Raw genomic sequence first — 17,992 nt, forward strand, 5'->3', positions numbered from 1 at the left:
GGATTAGGACTACAGCTCCCAAGAGCCTCTGCGGCGGGAAGGCCGTTGACGGGCATCCACAGGGGCGGCTGTGCCGTGGTTCGTGCCGGGGCTGTCCGGGCGGGAAGCGGCGGCGGGATCTGCTCTGGAGCCGGGATTGTTCCTGGCTCCCGAAGGCGCCCCGCAGCTCGGGGTGGATCCCGGGGCCTCCCCGCTGGTGGTCCTTTGCAGAGATCTCCTGGGTGGGCGCCGCTCTGCTGCTGGGGCGAGGCTGAGGGCTTCCAGCGTGCTTAAGCTGCGGCTACTCACACCCTTTTAAACTTTAAATAGCAGCTTGGCGGGAGGAACGCAAAGATAAATGGGCAAAAGGCACCCCCAGGCTTTCTGACGTTTTGTGCTTTAGGTGTGCTCTTACTGAGCGAAATCAGTGTTTTCCTCTGAACTCCAGAAGGCGATAGAGTATCACGCTCCGAAGTCTTGGGGAGCGTCGCCGGCTGTGTCCTGGTCCTGCAGCTCTTGTGGGCAGGTACAACACCGAGCTCTGGGTTGTATAAGGCCAGGACAGCCTTTTCAGGTGCCTACTACTAGTTTTCATTTTCGCTGTTTGTTTCTCTAGTCCTGTAGGCCTCTTTCTGCTATATTCCCACCATTTTTCCTGGACTTCGGTTTAGCAAGTTATAAATATACTGTCTAAAGGGTAGTCCTCAGACTGGATTCTGCATTAACAGTGATGAGGTAATGTGCTAGAATACAGAAGGATTTGTACTTGTGGCTTTCTAAACCACAGCATCACATTCAGTCCCTTTGACATCTTTAGTAAGAAAATACTAGTAGAGGGATTTGGGGTTTTCTCCGATTTACTTGCACATTTATGGTCTTACACGACTACAGATTATTGATGATCTATTGTTGGGTGATAATTTTTTTTTTTTTTTTGCTCCCTCCATGTGCTAAAAATAGAATCCATTACTGGCAGCGGTGTTGACTTTGTGGTTTGATCATGAAGTACAAGCTTGAGTGCTTGTGTGAAATCCTTTTGAGGCTATTGGGACCTTACAGATCTCCAGCAACATAAAATTATAAGAATTAAACCAGTGAAAATTGTCAACAGTTACACTTTGCATAACTTTCTTATTAGATGCTGCAACAACACAGTATTCCAGTTATAAAAGTGTTTATTAGCAGTTAATCAATTCTGAACACACACATTAAATATAATAGTTTTAATTCAAATACAAATTCTGATTTTGAATTTTGGAAATTTTGACATTCAAAACCAGTAAAGCCAAACACTGCTAAAATTCCTTAAGAATTTTTATTCTCCAGGGAAATAGGAAAAAAGGGGCTAGTATCTACCTTTATTGGTGCCCAGAGAACCTGCAGGGGTTAGCACCTGTGCATGTCTCACTGTGGTTCATTTTACACAGGCTTTTATACTTTACAATTCTGGCATCTGCCCTTGTTTGTTTGCTTATCTAAAAGCTACAGTTTTAAGGGTTGGAGTGCACATAAGTTGTGGTTTCTTTATCCTAGGCCTACAAACACAGTACATAGTTCCTATCTAACATATTTCTCACATTCACCTAACTGCTGTTATGCTTTTCTATAACTGTACTTTACTGATTACATTCTTCTATTTTCTATCTATTAAAACAAACCCTATGACTTTGCATTGTTCCAGCCTTTTGTGACAGCTAACATGCCTCTCCCTTCTTACCACTTGAGCCTGCTAGGGCTAGCTCCCTGCTTGCAAACATGGTTACAGTCAGACACAGCAGTCATGCTTAAATCTTTTGCTAATTCATACCTATGCTAAGTGCTTATGTCATGTCAAGTGAGGCCTGTGTTTCATCAGGACCATGCCCAACAGTCACACCCTGTGCCTGAGCGCATTGACCAAATGCTCCTTGACCTCTGTCAGGCTGGTGCAGTGACCACTTCCCTGGGGAGCCTGTTCCAGTGCCCAGCCACCCTCTGGGTGAAGAACCTTTTTCTAATACCCAACCTAAACCTCCCCTGACACAGCTTCAGGCCATTCCCTTGGGTCCTGTCACTGGGCACCACAGACAAGAGATCAGTGCCTGCCCCTCCTCTTCCCCTCATGAGGAAGCTGCAGACTGCAATGGGGTCTCCCCTCAGTCTTCTCTTCTCCAGGCTGAACACACCAAGTGACCTCAGCTGCTTCTCATACGGCTTCTCTACAAGGCCCTTCACCATCCTTGTGGCCCTCCTTTGGATGCTCTCTAATAGTTTAATGTCTTTCTTATATTGTGGCACCCAAAACTGCACATGGAACTCAAGGTAAGACCACACCTTGAGAAAAAAAAGCAGAGCAGGGACAATCCCCTCCCTCAGCCGGAGAACACTGTGAGAGACAATTTTGAAAGCTTTACTGAAATCCAAAAACATTACATCAGCTGGCTTCCTTCGATCAACTAGGTGGGTTACCTTGTCATAAAAAGAAATTAAATTTGTCAAGCAGGACTTTCCCCTCATGAACCCATGCTGGCTGTGATTGAGACTGCATTATCCCATTTTGTGTGTGTGTGTGTGTGTGTGTGAGCAGAGAGTACTTTTATGCTAGAAGCACTGCTAATGCACAAAAACCCAACCAAAACCAAGAGCCACAATATATAGGTATATAATGACCTGACGTGCCCTTTGATCTGTTATCTACCTGACATAAATGCACATTACTACCATTACAGAGTTGCCAGTTCCATCAGGTGTAGACATAGGTAAAATTGTGTCTCATGGTGTTGATTTTCCAGGTTTTAATGAAACCCCAAATTCAAATGGATTATGTTGCTCTCTCTCCTTGACTAAGTACTTCTTATTTTTTACCTAATAATTTATGTTATTCCACGGTAGCTGGCCATCTGATTTCCTTTTTACTGCATTGAAGAAACAGTGCATACATTGAAAATCAAATAGGTCAGAGAGTAAGAAAATAAACATATTCCTTAAATGCAGTGTAGCTAACATGCTTTCAATCTCAGCCTAAAACTACCTCAGGGTAATTTTTTTTTTGGAGTTGTTTTTTTTAATCTGAAACCTTATCCTAATCATCTCCTCTCAACCTAGCCCTTGATAAATTAATCCAACCATAACCTTATATCAGATTGTGAAGTGCTGATGTCAGTGCCATTTAAACATTTCCCCTGCATTGTCACTGTCTCTTAATTTATTCTCTTTCTGCACTACAGCAGAATCTTTCTGCAGGCTTGATGCAAAGGGGTTTTTTTATTGACCTTGTAAAGGCTTTGGCACAATTTTACCAATAATTTTAAAACCAGAAGGACCTATTGGGTAATTAAGTTATTTGGGTTAAGTCTAAAGAAAATGTTCTAATAAATGTTTCCCCATTTGCACATACATAGGGCAGAAAAATGTGAATTAGGAAATTAACACGAGTACTTCAAACAGTATCTGCTTTCCTTTTTTTTTTTTTTTTGCAGTCTTTAGTGTAGGTGTTGTTTATTTATAGAAGGATAGAAGCTTAATCAGAATTTGCAGTCTATGTGGAACTCTCATTGAGATAGAGAAAAGGCATTTTTGTTCCAAATGGCCTCTCCAACAGAGAGGGAAGTTTAACATCAGATGTTTTTGCAAAGCACAAGAACTGCATTCCTTTCACATTACCTTTGAACAAGTAGTTTCTGATTTCTTCTGCCTCATCCTGCAGGTCCAGGATGAATTTAGAGGGGCCAAGTATTCTAGAGTGTCAGCTCTGTCCAGTTATCTCACAAATAAAATTACTTGGCCTTAGGTCACTCTGGAAAATCTACATCATCAAGTAGACTTTTCAGAAATATAAATAGAGTAAAAGTCTCTACCCATGACACTGATACAAACCCTCTGGAAGAGATATGGACACGGTGTACTGGGATCCAGACATTCCTTGGAGAAAAAAATTTATGACTTGAATGTTTTGTTTTGCAAGCGTACGTTCTCCTCACACTAGCTGCTGTAGCATTAGCAGTGTGTCTGCATTTGTTTGGCTTGGAGCAGCAATGCAATTCTAAGCCAAAGGAAGAGCTGCCTAAGGTTGATTAAGTTCTCAGAGTAGTTTTGAAGTATACCCTCTGCATGCCTTTCAGAGAAAACTAAACAGTGCACTGTGCTTCAAATAAGTTGAATGGGGGCATTGTTTTTGGCTTTGTTCTGTCTGAACCCACCCAGTCATAAGACCAGCTAGCTTGCACTCAAGACTTATTTACCACTGATGGGCTCTGAAACCCTAGAGAGCCCCGTGACATGCTGAGGAGCTCATATGCTATTTAAAGAGGTCAGTGCTCTGTGCAGTGTGCTCATTTACGCAACGTTTATCATTCTTTTAAAATCAGCTTTTAAAATAACTTGACACCCATAAATGTCCAGGAAAACAAATATACATTGATGATATATTTTAATCACTTTAACCAAATACTGACATTTTGTTGTCATAAATTCTGCTCCTGTTTAAATGAAACATTCCCAGTCCCTCGTATCTTAGCATAGTTTGTCACAAACAGCATGCAGCCAATTGTCATTCAAGTTGTTTTACAGGTGATTTAGATTGACACTGCTGAGAAGAGCAGCACTCCTCCTACTTCCATCTCTCCCCTGCCTCACCCTCACTTCCACTGCTACACTAGTAATTTCTGTAAATTTTTGCTGTAGATCAGAGGTGAATTCTATCAGAAAACAGATCTGGATTAATACTGGCTTCTTGGGTCTGGGGGTTTTGTTTTAGTTGGGACATGTGTTGTGTGCTTGCTGCATTGGGTTTAGTCTCAATCAGTTCTCCAAAGTTCATTTTAGATGTTGTGCAGTAGGTTTGGGGTTTTTTTTAAATAGTTGCAGATTATAAATCAGTGAGTGGAAACATGAAATGCTATTTGCATTCTTGAAACAGAGTTATTTTATAATGGTTCTGTGTGAAAGGAGAACTGAAGGCAAGGTTGTTCCAGTTCAAATTAAGGTAATTCCACATTACTAAGAGCATGTATTAGCAGCAAGAGATTAAGACAGGAGTTTGCACTTAGTTCAAGCCATGTTTTTACTGAAAATGTAGGTCACACTAAATTTTCCACATAATTAAACAGAATGAATAAAACTGATTAAGATATGTTTGGAGTGGGTTTGATTACCGTGCTGATAAAATGGGATTTGTTTTGGAACTCCTTTAAATTGCAAGAATATGAGCGACTACTTAGGTAGATAGTGGGAACAAGGAACAGAAGTTTCCTCAGCCAAAAAAAAATATCTTTTTTCTTTTAACAGGATGGCAGTGGCAATCTTTGCAAACTGTGTGTTCTTTATTATAGTGAAATTCTTACATATTCCGGAGAAGAGTAGGCTGAAAGCATCCATAAAAGAAAACGGTAGTCAATTTCGTGCCTAATCACAAAGTAAGTGCCATACTTATTTCTGAGATTTCAGAAGGAAAATACCAAGTGATGCAAGTGTTGTAGAGTTTCACCTTCATGTAGAGAAACAAGAACTGTAGAGATCATATCTTGATTTAATATTTAAATGAAAATAGTCCATTTACATTTTTAATGCATGTGACGCTCTAGTACTTAAATGTCATATAAAGAAATGAAGAACAGTATTCTCTCTCCACAAAAGAACCAGGAAGGGTTTTTTCCTCTGGCTAAAATTGCCATGCTGTTGTTCTTCTCTCTTTGTTGGAGAGGGGAAACGCTGAATAAAGAAACACATCCCTGAATTAGATTTTAGTTATGTTATTGTTAATTTAAGAATTTGGGGTCTGCAGACTGTTATGTCCATGTACCTGATAGTTCAGTGAAGGGCCTGGATAGTTTACTAATTGAATCAGTAAATAACATAAGCCTAAATGATGTAAGTTAATTCTTGTTACTCTGTGAGAGTGAATATGTAAATGCTGTTAGAAGTAATTTTTTCCCAGCAAACATGTATATTCTGTTTCAGATTGGGATTCATAATTACACTTTTGTTACTTCTGTACTTCAGCAAATCCATAGAATCATAGAATTGTTTAGGTTGGAGGAGACCTTTGAGATCATCAAGTCCAACCATCCCAACTCTGCCAAGTGTCCTGCTAAACCGTGTCACTAAGTGTGACATCTACACATCTTCTAAATACTTCCAGGGATGTTGACTCAACCACTTCCCATGCAGTCTGTTCCAATCCTTGCTTCAGAGACTTTTATCTCAAATTTTGCTTTAGAGTAATGACATTAAAACCATGCTGTACCTCCCTAGGGAAGATGACTCTCTTTTTTGTTTTTCAGCAATTTACACAATTCTTAGGCTCCCTTTCATGAGATAAATCAAGTCACATAAGAAGATAATCACAGAAGGCAGTGCATGCAGCAGGTTTCAACCATCCTTCAGTCAGCCATTCTCTTGTAATGGAAAAATAGTTTTAATTATAGTCCTTTAATTATAGTTGCATTATCAGATGACATGTAACTAACACACAGCTACTGCTGAAGGCCTTTGGATATTACAGCTGTTATTAAGAGTAACTGCCTATCCACCTTTCCCACATACCTCAATTCTTTTACTCTGCTATCTAAACATTGAAGAGGATAATCTTTATTCATGTAATTGGAGTTCCTGTGACCTAACAAACAGCTATGACTTAACAAGAAGAAGAAAATCACTGTTTCAGGCAAGAATGTTGTTGATCTCTGTTATAACTGAAGGCAAAATTATGTTAGTCTTAAATTGGAAGAGCTTTGCCAGTAGAGTGTCCCCAATTCTGGAATGACTTCACCTAAATCTTATTATATGAAACTCACTTTTGATGCTGTTCCTCAATTGCTATGGCAGAAGAGTATTCCTTTCACTTTTAGATGTGGAAATAATACATATTTATATGGGTTCTGGTGAGTAAGGAGTACATGAGCAATAGTGTATAAATGTACTAAGAAACCGTAATGTCTACTTTGCATAAATCGGCAAAGACACAAGGAAATGCTATTTGTGGTAAATGTTTTTTATGATGTGCATTGTTTGTATAATAAGATTCCAAACATATTTCAGGTAGGTGCAATTTGATAAATATTTGGTAAATAACATTCAATCATTGGTAGCTTTTACAAGAACTGAACCGTAGAGACATAAAAGATTCTGATTCTCAATGCATCAATCTGTAAGAATACAATAAAACAGTTTTCACTATATAAATAATTTACAAGAGAAATAGCATTTGTATTGAAGGAAAAAAAATCTCAGTAAAAAACCAAAATTTACACAATAATTAAGAAGTAGGATGTTGTTCAGTTAGATTAACCTTTCATTTTGTCCCAAAGGCATTTGAGAGACAGAGACTAGTTCTTGGATAAATACTGAACTGCAGTAAGACATTGCTATGCAGTCTCTTATGTCAGCATTTTACTAGCTGCTGCCTGTGGTTCATGTAAATTAAAGAGCATTTTGCCTTTTTCCTCTTGCCTTGAGAGGGCAAAATAATAGAGTATTCATTTCTTTCATTTCACCTGTAGGTTGCACTTTATGTGTGTTTTAGGATTATCTGGTGCACTTAAATATTTAGTAAGAAATTTATTATCTTCCTTATGTTATTTCATCAATACATTGAAGCTGACCATATGAATCAACACCATGTTACTATCTTTCAATCTGATTTATATTCCACTTTATTTCAGGGAGGTTATTTTACTGTCTCTTAGCTCTGCTTGAGATACTTTGCAAGTAGCCCAGTATGAGGGCAGAATAATATCCAACTGTTAAATGGTGTTTTCATATTCTAGCTGCAATAATATATTTCATGGATATTGCACTAATAAGACTTAAAGTTTTATTTCAGTGTGGAATTAAATGATCCATTTTCAGTATTTATTGTTTTGTGCTCTTTCTGCAATTTTGCAATAGCTTTCAGTTTAACAATCTCTTAAAGGTGAGCAAAGAAGAAGTTAATAAGTTAAAAATGTTAAATGAAGTTTAAAAAACGAAGTTAAAAGTTAAATCCAAGTTAAAAATGCACCTGGATGAGGGAACTGGTGATGAGGCACTATAAAAGATGCTGATGGAATTCTATCAAGTTAGACATCACCAAACTGACATAGACTACATCGTTTCCGAAAAGTTGTTATCTAGAAAATAGGACCTGTGGCAGGTAGCTTCCATATTGCTTGAAACCCCTGTGGTACACCAGTTTTGAACATACTCACTAGATAAATTGACAGGATGTTTTGCATAACTAGTCACAGGCTGTAAGTTTGAAAAAAAAAAAATTTATTGGAATCTTAATAGAGTAACACTCATGGGGGGAATTCAGTGCTTTCATCAGGAGGACCATTTGCTCTCCAAATGGTGACAAGAGCTTCCAATGCAGTCATTATGAGGGCATCCTCAGCTGGATCAAAGGAGAATCAGGGAACTGTTATAATCATCCTCCAGCTGGCCCTAGCAAATACTCCAGCATATACATCATCAATTTCTGTTTATTATCTTAAACTATATGCAAAATATATCTGAGCTGTTGTACCTACATGCATAGGCTGTTCTGTGTACCTTTTCCTTTCCTGCATACGCCAGAACAGTTTCCAGAGATTATTTAAAATTACCAATCCATGTACAGTTTGGTCTCCTCCTTCGCCTACAGCATAAACTGCTCAGGGGAGTTCCCTGGGCTTCCTGGATTGTCAGAGCAAGAAATTACCCAGCATATCTAAAGAGGTAACACCTTCCAGTTGGCCTAAGCACAGCTGGTCTGCCTAGGGCAGTCTCCAAGGGACTGCCCCACAGCTCCCCCTCAGCTCCTGTGTCCATTCCTTCATTTTTAAGGTGGGTAGGAGTTCAGTCAGTCAGGAGATCACAGAGTTACTGTGCTGCAAATCATTCCATTGCCTTGTCTTTGCAGAAACTAGCGAGGAAACGTTCAGTCTGCTGGGGAGGACTGGCAGTGGCTCTGATCGTGCAGTACTCAAATAGGAAGAGCAGGTGGCTGTGAGTGCTAGTGATAGTAGCCAGGGTCAGTCTGTTTGGCCTCCTCATGGTGGCTCGTCTGCAGGTCCAAGATCAAACCAGGAACTTGAGTCCATGAGGATCTGGGACAGAACCAGGGAGGTGGAAGGCTGGATGCAGACATACTGGCAACATAGTTCAGCTGAGAAAGCACGGGTAAGAGCCTAAGCTCAAAGGCACGTGAACAAATGAGGGGCAGGAATTTGCAGTCCTCTCACAGCAGTCTTCCAAGGCTCCACAGCTGTGCTGACAAGGCTGGCACTGAGCCCAAGCTGCCAGGCCCTCTGGAGAGGTGAGAGACAGTCAGAACTTTGACAGCTACATCATTCTTGTAAGTACAGAGCAAACACAAATTTCCCTCTTTTATTGCAATTGTAATATAAATTCCATAGATTCTGGCAGAGATACCTCTTCCTTTTGGCAAAGGATATCCAGAAGTTTTGCCTTGCTGAAGATCAAATAAAACCATTTCAGCCTGCAATTAGGATGGACACAGTCATCGTCATTTTACATTTATAATGTAATTTACAGTATGCTAGTAAGAATTTTTTTCTGTTTGTATATTGACTTGCTCCTTGAGTTTCATAAATGCTTATCAGAACTCTTTTTTGGGTACTTGTTTGAAGCTAACATAATAAAAAATAATTTGTCGTTTGTTTGGGGATGTTACCAAATTAGTGGTTACCATGTGGCATCTGTGTAGCATCTGTTTAACAGATTTCCTACAGGCATAATTACCAACAACAGTTGCAACTCCTGCCACAGCATGTTTCAAGAGAAGCAAAGGAAGTACTTTTACATAAATCATCAGATGGTCTTTAAATAATTCAAATGAAACATTCTAAACAAAGACCTTGTAAGAGCTTAAAGAACTATCCTGAGCTCATGATCCCTTAGGCAGACAGCCTACAGCTCAGCAGTGCACAGCACAGGTTTTCATTATAGAAACTGTTACTTTTGTGTCCTGAACTGCATAAATGAATGTGAGCCATTGATATAGGATTAGTTTCAATCATCCTTCCCTAGTGTATATTTCAAAAAATAGCTTTCTAATATTTCAGAAACTCTTTATTTAGCCTATGCATTACCAAGTGCAAATCTATTGAATCCTGTAAAAAATGGTCTTCAGGAGAGACTGGGAAATCCATTCCCTCTGGAAGGTGTTTATCACGGCAAGGATAAATAGGTTTTGTAGCCCAGGTAGAGTATACTATTTGTTGTCCTTTTTCATAACTCAGCCCTGAAAAAATAATCCATTTGTTAAGCTATTTTTTAGTCAAAATGCTATTATTTGGTTAAATAAAAATTAAAAAGAAAGAAAAGGGGGGGGGGGGGGGGGGGGGGGGGGGGGGGGGGGGGGGGGGGGGCGGGGGGGGAATTCAATCTCTAAATGAAGGCAAGTCCTGAAACTGAGTAGAAATAGTTTTTATTTTTAGAGATTTATAGTCAAACAAATACCTAAAGCTCTTTGGTCAGTGAAGGGCTTGGCTTTATTTTAAGTCTGTTTTCTGCCTATGTGGAATCAAGTGACTGTTGTAGAGAAACTTTCTGCAGCAGCATATGCATTCTGTGCCCTTTAAAAGACCTCCTTGGCTGAACTGTAAACCATAAGAAATACCTAGGATGATAGAAGGTTTCTGGAAATGTATTCATGTTTTGGTTTTGACTTTGGTTAGACAACTTACGTTAGCTGTTACAAGGAAAATATCAATGACTCCAGAAGAAGTTGCTATTCTAACCTGAAAATAAGCTAATAAAAGTTAGCCAAGCAGGCTAACTTGTTTTTTAGTACATATTCCCTAAGAACACATTCTGTCAAGTCACAAGTCTTTTCCAATCCTGCAACATAATTCCACAATCTCCTCCCCTTTCAACTACATCCTGCCCCAAGCAGTCTTGATCATGCTGGAGCTATGGCTTCAACAAATCTGTCACATGTGTCTCTGCACAAGAATTTGTATTCCAGGGATTTCAGTGCCAAAGTAGCTTCACAAAGCACATACTGGTTTTTGTGCTATTATAGACATACTGCAGTGGTAACGTCTTTTGTAGGCAATAGCTTGAAACCTCCAGCTCTGCCAGTGTATCAAACAACCTTTAGGTCATGTTTTCCTCTTCTTCTGGAAGAAATTTGATTAATGATTTAGAGATTACAAGTTCTACACCTCCTTATATATTTCTGGAGATGTCTATTTGTCAAGCACTGATGAATATTATACCTTCATTTCTCAAGTACAACCAGAAGTTCTAAGTGTGGCATGCTGATTGACATTTTGTAGTGAAAAGCAATGTTACATTGAAAGTGTTGATGTTTTAATCACAATTTAAATATTGCACAAAAAATACTAATTTCAGGTAGTGATGTTACAGCCTTACACCAATTAAAACAGTAAATCAATTGAAACTAAATATATCTTTTCTTTGGATAATAAAGCTGCTGTTTGTGGATTTGAAGCTTTTATCAATGGAAAACTCATCACTGGAGCTATAAAATACTATTGTACTTTGCCTTTGATGTAGCTCCTTCGATCTCAGAATCTGAAACCACTTAATTAGCAATGAAGATGTGCAACACTAATCTTAGTTTCTCTCATGTCTTTTGTTGTGCCACTTAGCAGTATTTCAATGTAGTCATGTCATTTAAGAGAATATTGGCTAAGCTTTCAGTCTGTAGAGATTAAATTACTTAGCTTGGGAAAATCTTTCATAGGTTAAAGAAAAGTGTTGAATCAAAAGAATGGGTAATACCAAAAAGCTATCAGTCAGAGTGATGGAGCTTAACAAATGGACCGAGATGCACCAGTATGTTGAATATCGTGGCTTAGTGCCTGCCAGAAAATTTACAATTGTCCAGTTACAGACTCCTTGCTCATGTCTTTGTTGGGAAACTTCTTTTTACTAGAACTCATTTGGACCATACATTTGATACCATTCATCAAGTTTTGCCAGAAATTAAGGAATTATTAAAAGTTTGACATTTCATATTATAGTTTCATTTTTCCTTATGCTGCATCAAAAACAAATAGTAGTTTCTGTCTTAGCATTTCGTTTCAGTCCCTCTGTACACTAATTAAATTATCGTTTTGGAAAACATAGGCTTTAATGAGATAATTAAAGCTAGTTTCTGGTTTTTGTTTTGGGGTTTTCTTAGGATATTTTTGTAATAAGTGTTGGAATTAATCTCCATCTTCTGCAGTGGTGATCGAAATCACCTATGTCACTGCACTGAGTTTTCAGAATGGCTGTATCTCCTTTCATATGCCAGCTTCTGTTTCACTATGGCAACAGGAAAAAGCACTGAATGAAAACATGCAGATTTGTTAAAGCACAATCTTAAAATAACATCTTGTTAGGAAGCAAAAGTTCTGTGCCTGGAGGAAATGTAGTTACACGAGAGACTTCAGTAAGCTTATGATTGTTTTCCTTTTAATTTCTCCCCTTTTGTTAGAGGATAATTGTTTGTAATCATTCTTGTCATAAAGCAACTAAACCATAAACTTAGGCTTGCTGTGATTGGTAGAAGGCCTTGTAACTATCTCTGAGGATGTATTTGCTCCTGTAGGACTTAGAAAGTTGACCTGAGTTGGCACATCTCCTATTTTGAGTTATCTCTGTCTGTGCTTTGGCCTGCACATATTGACCTCTGTCTGCAAAATGGGAGGTGATTCCACATCATGTGTATCTTGGGTCATTTCTGTACCTTGTTTGTATTATTAGACCTATCAAATTGCTTTTTTAATGTCATTGCAGAAATAAACTAAGAAGCAAGGTCTGCAAATGAAAGCTAAAAAAGAGAAAAAAATACATGCAGTTTTACCAAGTGAGGTTTGGAACAGTTAGCCAGGGAAAATTATGAACTCGCCTTCTCTGAAATCCAGTCTGGCTGGCTGTTATCAAGCTTTGCTTTAGAAAATAAATGTAATGTGTTATAGAGGAGATCATGCTAAATGGCCTCTTGATCCTTTCTAACCTTTTAAGCTATGAATACCCATAATGAATCAATGTGGTTATTCTTTGGGTAGCCTAGGAACAAAAATTTGTCTAACTAGTTTGGTATTCCCCACTTCCATCTAAAGAGTTTAAAAGGAGAGAAAACATAGCTCCTTCTCATGGATATGTCATGCATGCAGATTAAATATCAATTTCCCTGGAGTGCCATTCATGTTTTTTTCTTTTCTCTTCATTTAGTGGATTTTCCATGGATATGTGTATTGAGATACCATCTAGTATTAAACAGTTGTACAGATAAAGATAAATGAATTTCACTGTAGCTATGCCTCTGCCTTGGCAGTTCTGTGGTGTATTTAAAATGGAAGTTTTATCCTAGGAAATACTTGTGCCTCATCTCTCGCTTTGTGCACGGTTCATTCTGCAAACAGCTTGGTTCTCTGTTCTTCTCAGCTGAAAATTTCTGTTGTGCTTGCAGCCTTTCTGGTTTGTCTTCTTATCTAAAAATGCATTAGGGAAAGTCAATGATATTTTAAAGAATGTAATATATAAATGGAAACCTTGTAGACTTTCTTTAACCTCTTTGGGAATAGGCCTTGGGACTACCTCTATTAAATCTATTGTTGTCATTCTCTGTCCTTACAAAATAATTAATATTCACTATATTGTTATTAAATAAGTATTTAAGTGATTTTTTTTCGTCTTCTAGAAAAAAAACTGCCAGGCTGCAATTAAATTAGTTAACAAGGTTTTGTTCTAAATATCTCGTTTTCTCAGGACTACCTACCTCAAAACCGGGTAGAGAAGCATCCCAACAAAATGAGAGACATAATGCATAACTTGTACCGTTCATGACATAATAATGAATATGCTAAAACATCATAAACAGGAACGGTTCAGTTTTGATGAGTATTTCACACCATGGAAGGCAATGCATTTTGATCCTTTTTCTTAAGCTGAGCATTCTCCAGAAATAAATTTTGTTTTCAGTTGCACAGAATATTTTGGGGTTTTTTTATCCTTTGCTTCATACACATAAAATGTTTTAACAGTGTCTAATCATTTCTGTTAAATCCCAGTTTTTTCCTAACTGTTGTGTTCCTGTTTTTATTTCCTAGAAATGTGACTAGAGCGTTCACTACAGATGTTACATTTGGAGCAGTGGATGTGAACAAACAAGTCACAGCTGAGGCTGGAACTAAGTAGCATCTATGAGTCATGTAATTGCTATATTAATTAAATATAAACAAATTATTAAACTGTTACATTTTTAGGACTGTATTTACAATTTACACACAAGTATTTATAGAATCTGTCAGTATTTTATTCTAAGGCATCTGGCCTTCCTAGAAGATTTTGCGTTCTCCTGTAGCTGTTGCTGCTGCAGTGATTTTTCTCAAAGGTATTTGAATCTTTTTCACTAAAAAGTGAAAAAGACATAGCTGGCACTTCTAGCACTCTGAAGCACCCACAAACAGAATCCAGGTATGGCTGTGTCACAGAAAAGCTCATTATCACCACTGGAAAACATTAGTAAAAGGTTAGGTAGGAAAGGAAAGATCAATTCCAACCCCTTTTACTTTCACTCACAGGAACTCCTTGCCTGAGAAATACACTTAAAACTCAAGAGAATATCTTAAAATATGTGATTCCAGGTTTTTACTATCCCACATGTTTTGTGAAGTCCCTGGCACTTTTAGTTATTTTCAGCTCCTTTTTATATTTTTTCTTAGGTAAGATAAAATGCTGCAGAGGTGAAATGCAAAGTCTTCACATGACTCATCTGTCCATCCAATGTTGAAATTGATTAAAATAAGTAAGATGACAGATAATATTTTCTTTCCAGCAATGATGTCTTTTCTTATTCTTCCTTTTCATCAGTGCTGCTTAGTTTTAATGTATTCGTTTGGGGATTTCTTTCTGATGACTGCAATGATACAGCACCTCCCTCAAGGAAAGAAGGAAAGTGCTTCTTATTTGTGCAAACCTTTCTTTCCCTAGTGGAAACACTTTAACTTCTTCAGGCATTTCATTGTTCCATTTTTGAAAACCTTTGTTTTTTATAGCATCTCTGTTCTTAGCAAGGACAGTGTGTACTTCTGGTTTACATATTCTTTTTAATTCTAGTACTTCTCACAAACTGATGGTGGCATTGATGACTCTAAAAGATTATATCTGTGATTTTTTTTTTTTATTTGGAATCAGTGCTGTTTGCAGAAGAGTAAATTGAATAAGAACATGAAACCACCAAATTCCTTTTTCAGTTTTTCATGTGATACCTGGGATATAGGTAAAGGACAGGGAAATTTCACTTTTCAGGCATTAAAAATAAATGACACATATATTTGTTAAAACTCTAAATTACGGCTATATTCTGCTTTTATTCCAAAAGAAGAATAATGAAGATGTTTGGGTACACGTGTAATGAAATAATATTTGTCCACTCCCCTGACGATCTTGCTTCTCCTCCTGTAAGCTTGCATGCTTCTGTTTCAACCAGAGTTTGAAACAGCATTTGAAGAGCAGCTGTCCAATGAAATTATTATTTTAATAGATTGCTCAAATTCTATGGCAGGCTCAGCTCTGCACCAAGGAAAGCCAATTGCTTTACATGTCTTGGAAATTTTTTTTTTTCAGAGAAAGAATGAATATTCAAATTTGGCACTGATGAGTTCCTCTATTTCCTTTTCACCCAAGCCAGCTGTTACCTTCTTGTCATGGCTTAATTTTACGCACATCTTTATTATCAAGCCAGCATAACACACTGAACCACGACCAAGAATGTGTGGCAGTATGTAATACTTCTATTCTGATAAGTCATAAATCTTAAGCTTGTGTTTCCATATTGTTGCTCCATGCTTAACATTTTAGTGCTCTTAAAATCAATCTTTACTGACAGATTTCACAGAATTTTCTTCATTTTCAATGAACATCATACATGATTTGGCAACACTGAAGGGGTTTACTGCAGTAAGTAAATCACTTTGGTTGTATTCTAAAGAATGCTTTCTGTGTGGAATGCTTATCATTGCAAAACTCTAACATGCAACTTTTCCTTTTTTTTTCCTTTAGGCCAGCTTTCAAGATTTTTCTGTTATTTAGTCTATTTTTAAATTTGCCCTAATAACAAGCACAATCACATCTGAATATTATTTCCCCCTAGATATACCTTTTGGAGTCTCATACCTCTCATTGCTTGCTCACAGCAGAAATTACTTCCTTCCTTCTGGAAATCTGTAATTTGTAAGTGAAGGCTGCACTTAGACCAAAGAACATTCAGTGAAAAGGAAAATGCTTTTGGCACCAAAGGATCAGCTGTAATTACTTAGGGCAAGAGGTTTTGGTTAGTGCTGTATTTAATCAGTGCCAGAAGTAGATTAGAGCCCAACCAAACACAAACTGCAAAATTCCCAATAACCCATTACCAAGTTAAAGTGTGAAACCCAGGCGCATGTTTGACAAACCACTAAAGTGAATTCCCTCCCCAGTAGTGGTTCCATGGTGAAGCAATTAACTGGCATTAGGCAAATGCTGGTTTAAAGTACTTTGCAGAAAGTACCATTTTTGTTGTCAAGAAATAATTTAAAGGGTAATGTTGCTTCCTTTTTCTTCTTCCTTGGTTCCAAATGGAAAAAAAAAGATACTGTCATTGATTGCTACTGTTCTTGTGCTACAGTTCATACGATGCACAAAGGAATTGAAAGGGATAGTTTTCAAAACACTAATGAAATTGGAAGATTCACCTAATTGAAGGTGCGCTTTTAAAAAAAACTTTTATATAAATCTTCTCAACATGCAAAGACTAATATCGTTATAGAGGTTCAATAGCTATACTAAAGGATATTATAACCAATATATAATAGATTCCTTGGGCTAAAAGGGGAAGCTTTACACACTTCGTACTTTACAGGGCATGTAGGCAAAGGATACAGAAACAAGTCAGGAGAGCCATGGAAATTTTCCTTCCTCTTTTGAGGAATTATATTATTCATCTGCATCTGATAATATTTTATACATGCTGGATCATCATACTGTAGAAAATTTTGTCTTTCAAATAATTATCATTAGAAGAATTTATTTTTTTCCTGCTCCTTTGGTGGACTTAGAAGATTTTATTCTAATGAAACTTCATTTCACAGTGGTGTTCATTGTGCTTTTGCATTGATCAAGAAAGCAATAGAGTTGGTAAGAAGGCAATTTCCATCTATTTGCTATCAACTTGAACTTGGGAAAGACTGTGATTCTGCTACCAAGAAGATATTGGGTATCAAGTTTATCTAACATAAATTATCCTTCTACATAAAATATTTAATGATATCATTCTTTAAGCTAATAACAGAGTTAGCTTTCCTTGCAGTTTTACAAACAATGTTTAAGTTGAGGACATTTGATCTTATAGTTACTAAATAAAAATTTTCACAGTCACACACTTTAAGGTATGGAAACAAAGGGTCTTACAGTTAGTAAGTGTTGTTTTTACATATATGTCATATTTTACTTACCTGTAACTGTTTAAAATACCTTAATATTTAATTTTTTTATTCTAAATTCTGGTTTGTTGCACATCGTAAAGTACTTTTATAACATCTTTGTTTTGATTTCTGCAAAATTCTCACATACTTCAATGGCACAGTAAAGAAAGCATAATGTAACAATTCAGTTAATATGGCAGGAGATGTTTTGATAGATACAAGAGTGTGATAAACAAGGAATTAATAAATATAACATATCAGTGTTTTTAATTGGGTGGTTTTGTAATTCCTACAGTGTGCCTTGCAATGCAAACAGCAGAACAGATATTTTTCTACTGCACTGCTTTTCTTACTGATCATAGGTCAATTTGTGAATTCATAGGTCAGTTTTGTTAGGAGGAAAGAGTTCTCTTTTCTTCCTGCTGTTAACACTGTATTCTGATTTTATGCTGATGAAAAGCAAACAAATTAATTGTGTTTTATACCAGACCAAACACTAAAGCCTAATAACAAAACCAGACTAATTTTAATTTAATGGGCTTTTCACAGGTGTTCAATGAACACACTTGTCCTAGGGTGGACACTACATCTTCTAAATTAAGGAGCTGCACAGAGCAACACTTTGGTACTTT

At 37.4% G+C, this 17,992-nt stretch overlaps 1 long non-coding RNA gene across 1 annotated transcript; it reads left to right on the plus strand.

Annotated features, from left to right (window-relative positions):
• The first annotated feature begins 25 nt into the window (after nt 1–25).
• LOC116439605 lies at nt 26–17,593 on the plus strand. Its single transcript, XR_004238204.1, has 3 exons — nt 26–172; nt 5,245–5,372; nt 14,007–17,593. It is a non-coding gene; the product is annotated as an uncharacterized LOC116439605 (long non-coding RNA).
• The last annotated feature ends 399 nt before the right edge of the window (nt 17,594–17,992 follow it).

Source organism: Corvus moneduloides, chromosome 2 (genome assembly GCF_009650955.1).
Source record: "Corvus moneduloides isolate bCorMon1 chromosome 2, bCorMon1.pri, whole genome shotgun sequence".
NCBI lineage: Eukaryota > Metazoa > Chordata > Aves > Passeriformes > Corvidae > Corvus > Corvus moneduloides.